The sequence below is a fragment of the Saccoglossus kowalevskii genome, chromosome 1, assembly GCF_978046115.1.
Source record: "Saccoglossus kowalevskii chromosome 1, keSacKowa6.1, whole genome shotgun sequence".
In the NCBI taxonomy this organism is placed as follows: domain Eukaryota; kingdom Metazoa; phylum Hemichordata; class Enteropneusta; family Harrimaniidae; genus Saccoglossus; species Saccoglossus kowalevskii.
Window position 1 is genome coordinate 14,169,863 of NC_140641.1, and position 6,255 is coordinate 14,176,117.

The following is a 6,255-nucleotide window of genomic DNA, read 5'->3' on the forward strand; positions in this document are numbered from 1 at the left end:
TAGGAATGAAAATGGAGATCTTATCAATTTTCAAATACTATCGTCGCAGCTTGGAAATATTGGAAGAGTTCCTTCCTTGTCAGTTGATGTCGGAACCATCGATAGGCTAGAGACGAGGACGATATGGTGGTCGCTGGCGGCAACCATGACAGGAACGTTTTCGAATTTTTCGGCGACCTTCCAGCACACCAATGCTTATGGCAATCCTGAAATTTCGCTTTTACATCTTGAAGAAACTCACGAACTTATACATGTCGTTCACATGAATAAACCTGGCATGTTCGATGATGATGATGTTGGAGACTTCCTTGTTAATGATGTTAAAGATCAAATGTCCATACCAGACCACTTGTACAGCAGTAAAAACGGGGAGAAACATGTGGTGTCTTTTGTGCCATCGAACTTGTCATTTGGTGAAGACTATTCCCGATCTAAGAGGGAGGTGAATAGTTACCGATATGTAATTATATCAATCGATGTACCCAATACAGCTAACTGGACGTACACACAGGTGTATCTTCCCGTGGAGCTCAACGGTTACCCGGTTGCTTTTGCCGAAGGTGATGGCGGGGCTGAACTCAATTATGAATATAATGTTTGGACTTCGCAAGCTGACCATAATACAACGTTACTTCATCTGTTGGATTATATTCAAAACGACACATCAAAGATAAACTACACTGTGGTCTTGGGGCCAGTGAATAGAAATGCTCCTGCTTTCAGTGATGGTATGTATACGGTCAGTATTTCAGTGAACACACTCGCAAATACTATGATACTACACACAGAGGCTTTGGATGATGATGAGGGTGACGCTGGTGACTATTTCTATTTCATAGATGAGTTCAATGGCACTTTACCATTCTCAATAGACGCAATGTCAGGGAACATATCAAGTACGAGAAACATCTCTGAATTGGACAAAGCCGTCTCTCCCTATACTTTTAAAATAGCTGCCACTGACCATGGTGTACCTGCGAAAACTGGCATAGCATTTGTAATTGTGTACATAGTGGATCATATCGCAACGACGTCAATAATGGCCACGACATCATCTGCTCCTGTGTTGCCTTCTCAGTCTATCTCTCCGACGAGCATAAGCATGTCCAGAGCATTCATGTCAACAACCGAATCCGCTATTGTGGCGTCCTCGGGTAGACCAACACAATCGCAGCCTGCTTTACTGTCAACACCATCGGCTTTTGTAATCGAGTTGCAGTCATCGGAGTATACCGTACCGTTGTCCTCTCAAACTACCGGGTCACTGTCAACAAGTTCGTCTTTTCTGCTGTCATTATCAAGTGATACCATTGAAGAGGCTCGTACACGCACAATCATCCAGTCATCGCCAACCCAAGTAGTGACACCTGCATTAGATATACATTCCATGACCTCATTTGAATTGGAAAGCTCACCACAGTCGATGACGACATCCTTCTCTGCTGAAGTGACGCCTACACATTCTTTGGTTACAAATGAACTGTACCCGGGGACAAGTGTATTCATAGAACCAACATCTACTTCGACAACCCCAATCCAGACAATGGTAACATCACCAACTGAGTATCCAACTGAAGCCTCTGCTCCTGGGGAATCTTTGTTTAGCAGGCAACTCATTGTAGCCACCATTGCTGTGTCGTTGGCTGTTGTTTTATGTGTTGCATCTGCGATCGCTATTTTTATATCATGCCGTCGTAATGCTACAATGTCACTGGATATAAATGATGCGTCTTGGTAATGTTAGTGGTAACCAGCACGTGCGTACTATGTAGTATATGAAAGATAAATGTATTTACCAAATGTAATCGGTAGAACATATCTATAAAAATCAATGTACCAAATTACTATTACTTTGTTTTATACTAAAGCGATTCATATATATCGTAATATTCTAACCTTTATTACATATAACTTGATTTTCAAATCATCTCCTAGAAAATATTATGACTAGAAAAATATACTGAGGTCGTTAAGAAATAATAACTCAGTCCTAGGTGCGTATACGTAAACCAGAATGCTGGTGTCATTATGCATACAAATGTGGATTCGTCAAAGTAGATCTGAATTGTCTATGAAACTGATGTCCATGCTTGTATGGTGACTGTTCAGTGATATATCAAGCAGACATTGACAACATTGAAAATTAATGTTCAATCATGTAGAAGTCATATATAATCTCAGAACTATTATATTGTATTTGTTTGTAATTTGTTTTTTGCTTTTTACTAACAAATTTCATTTGCCAACATTCATGGAAATAATTATATATATATTCATCTATTTTACTAAAATAAAACATTCTAAATTGACTGTTTCAAACATTTTAAATTCAATTTATTAGTGAATATTGACATATGTTATGTGCACATGTGTATGTGTCAAGAGCGGCAAAGAGAGTAACCAAACTTACCCAGCAGAGTATATATAGCTTATTGCTCGTAAGTATACGTGTAGCAATTGTTCACAGTTGTTGGAGAGTGACTCGATTCCAGATTTGTTTAACAAGTATAACTGTGAATGTTGCAATTGTATTGAACCACACATATATTTATTTATAGACTGACAAATTTATAGTGAAGGATATTTTCAAAATCGTTAAATCAGATCAATTTAAAAATATACACTCTGTTCAGTGTATTTTCAATAGTCTGGTAGTTTTGCACAATACAATATTAAAAATAAATTTAGTTTGTCAACGTGGCAATATTTATAAATCAGATTTGTGAATAGATATAAAGCAATAACTAACTTTTTATTAGAAATCTGCAGAGTTACAAGTGAAGATTATATTTAACCAATTGCTCATATTGTAACACCAAACGGACTAAAATTTGCATATTAAAGTTGTACTCAGAAATCATACCTGTAGCTGTATTCGGGTCATGTGACATCTTTGAAGGCATGACTATACGCAAATTGTTGCTCTGTATTTGTTGCTGGAATAGTTGTTTCATAATATAGGTTGCACATCACTATTAGAATTTTATCAAGGCGCGGCGTGTAATTCTCTCTATTTCGAAAGCAACTTTTGCAAAGAATGACATGCTTGCAGATAATAGTATGTCTAGAAAGATTGTCTTTAAACTAAAATTAGGTGCGATAACAGAATAAGATAGCCCTGGGTTTGTGAGTGTGAGTGAGTGAGTGAGTGAGTGAGTGAGTGAGCTCATTTTGGAATGGCGGACTGATACATCTTAGAGTGAGCAGTCATCTAAAGCAAATTTTGGAGAATTTCAATGTATGTATTGATGATACTGTTTACAATTTTATTTAAAAACTAAACAATTCACTCTTTTCATTTTTTTAGAAATGCTTAATGTGTAACATAGCCCTGATTTCCAAATTTTTACATTGTCGTTTATGGGGAGTTTAATTATAATATGAAATCAACATGAGATAGGAACCATTTCCGCCCTCAAATAGTCTCAACGAAGGCTAGGGTTGTGATTTGTCGTAAGAGGGCGCAATTCAGCTGCAATTACTTAAACATCGTGAACCCATAATAGTAATTGTATTCATAACAATCATGAGAACACAAGTAGACCTATTATATGAAATCACTCGAGGAACGTTTGCGTCCAAAATCGTGAAAGAAGAAACACGTAATAACTACAATGAAGTACAATTAGAAAACAATTATTAAAAAAAGTTATTTATGTGGTATTAAAATCTGTTTGGGTTTATGGTGGCATTAAAATCTGTTTGGGTTTATGTTGGTATTAAGATCTGCTTGGGTTTATGATGGTATTAAAATCTGTTAGGGTTTATGATGCTATTAAAATCTGTTAGGGTTTATGATGGTATTAAGATCTGTTTGGGTTTATGATGGTATTAAGATCTGTTTGGGTTTATGATGGTATTAAGATCTGTTTGGGTTTATGATGGTATTAAGATCTGTTTGGGTTTATGATGGTATTAAGATCTGTTTGGGTTTATGATGGTATTAAAATCTGTTTGGGTTTATGATGGTATTAAAATCTGTTAGGGTTTATGATGGTATTAAAATCTGTTAGGGTTTATGATGGTATTAAGATCTGTTTGGGTTTATGATGGTATTAAAATCTGTTTGGGTTTATGATGGTATTAAAATCTGTTTGGGTTTATGGTGGTATTAAGATCTGTTTGGGTTTATGATGGTATTAAAATCTGTTTGGGTTTATGATGGTATTAAGATCTGTTTGGGTTTATGATAGTATTAAGATCTGTTTGGGTTTATGGTGGTATTAAGATCTGTTTGGGTTTATGATGGTATTAAGATCTGTTTGGGTTTATGATGGTATTAAAATCTGTTAGGGTTTATGATGGTATTAAAATCTGTTAGGGTTTATGATGGTATTAAAATCTGTTTGGGTTTATGATGGTATTAAGATCTGTTTGGGTTTATGGTGGTATTAAAATCTGTTAGGGTTTATGATGGTATTAAAATCTGTTTGGGTTTATGATGGTATTAAAATCTGTTAGGGTTTATGATGCTATTAAAATCTGTTAGGGTTTATGATGGTATTAAGATCTGTTTGGGTTTATGATGGTATTAAGATCTGTTTGGGTTTATGATGGTATTAAGATCTGTTTGGGTTTATGATGGTATTAAGATCTGTTTGGGTTTATGATGGTATTAAGATCTGTTTGGGTTTATGATGGTATTAAGATCTGTTTGGGTTTATGATGGTATTAAGATCTGTTTGGGTTTATGATGGTATTAAAATCTGTTAGGGTTTATGATGGTATTAAAATCTGTTTGGGTTTATGATGGTATTAAGATCTGTTTGGGTTTATGATAGTATTAAGATCTGTTTGGGTTTATGGTGGTATTAAGATCTGTTTGGGTTTATGATGGTATTAAGATCTGTTTGGGTTTATGATGGTATTAAAATCTGTTAGGGTTTATGATGGTATTAAAATCTGTTAGGGTTTATGATGGTATTAAAATCTGTTTGGGTTTATGATGGTATTAAGATCTGTTTGGGTTTATGGTGGTATTAAAATCTGTTAGGGTTTATGATGGTGTTAAAATCTGTTTGGGTTTATGATGGTATTAAAATCTGTTAGGGTTTATGATGCTATTAAAATCTGTTAGGGTTTATGATGGTATTAAGATCTGTTTGGGTTTATGATGGTATTAAGATCTGTTTGGGTTTATGATGGTATTAAGATCTGTTTGGGTTTATGATGGTATTAAGATCTGTTTGGGTTTATGATGGTATTAAGATCTGTTTGGGTTTATGATGGTATTAAGATCTGTTTGGGTTTATGATGGTATTAAGATCTGTTTGGGTTTATGATGGTATTAAGATCTGTTTGGGTTTATGGTGGTATTAAAATCTGTTAGGGTTTATGATGGTATTAAAATCTGTTAGGGTTTATGATGGTATTAAAATCTGTTTGGGTTTATGATGGTATTAAAATCTGTTAGGGTTTATGATGCTATTAAAATCTGTTAGGGTTTATGATGGTATTAAGATCTGTTTGGGTTTATGATGGTATTAAGATCTGTTTGGGTTTATGATGGTATTAAAATCTGTTTGGGTTTATGATGGTATTAGATCTGTTTGGGTTTATGATGGTATTAGATCTGTTTGGGTTTATGGTGGTATTAAGATCTGTTTGGGTTTATGATGGTATTAAAATCTGTTTGGGTTTATGATGGTATTAAGATCTGTTTGGGTTTATGATGGTATTAAGATCTGTTTGGGAAGTGAATTGCAATGTTGAAATAGTAGATGTCTTTCCTGGCGATCTGATGATGAAAAGATATTCATGTGTTTGACGATATCAGGATATATAAATATCAACCCATACGGCATGTATTTTATTTTTATATATTTATTTAACTTTAATAAAATAAAATAAAATGATATCAACCACGACCGAAAAAGTGCAGCATGCGACTCACTATGAACTGAGAAATCCACCGACGGCTCTGTAGTACCATAGACAGTATAGTACTATACTGTCTATGGTAGTACAAACATACGGTGATTAACGAGCATGGCTTCATACCACCAGGTCATCGGATCGACAGAACCGTCAGCTTCTCCCGGCCAGTACGCCAGGTATCAGCGCTCTGTAGATTCCTCACATCCGCTCTCTCTCAAAAAAAATTAAATATTATATCACTGTGTTTCCAATTATCGTCGATTTCTGAAGTGTGTGAAACCCGGTGTGAAATTCAAGGCACCAGAGGATCAGCCCCCCCCCCCAGCCATGGACCGGATGTTTATCATTGTTCCTGTAATACAAACTATCATTGTTCAA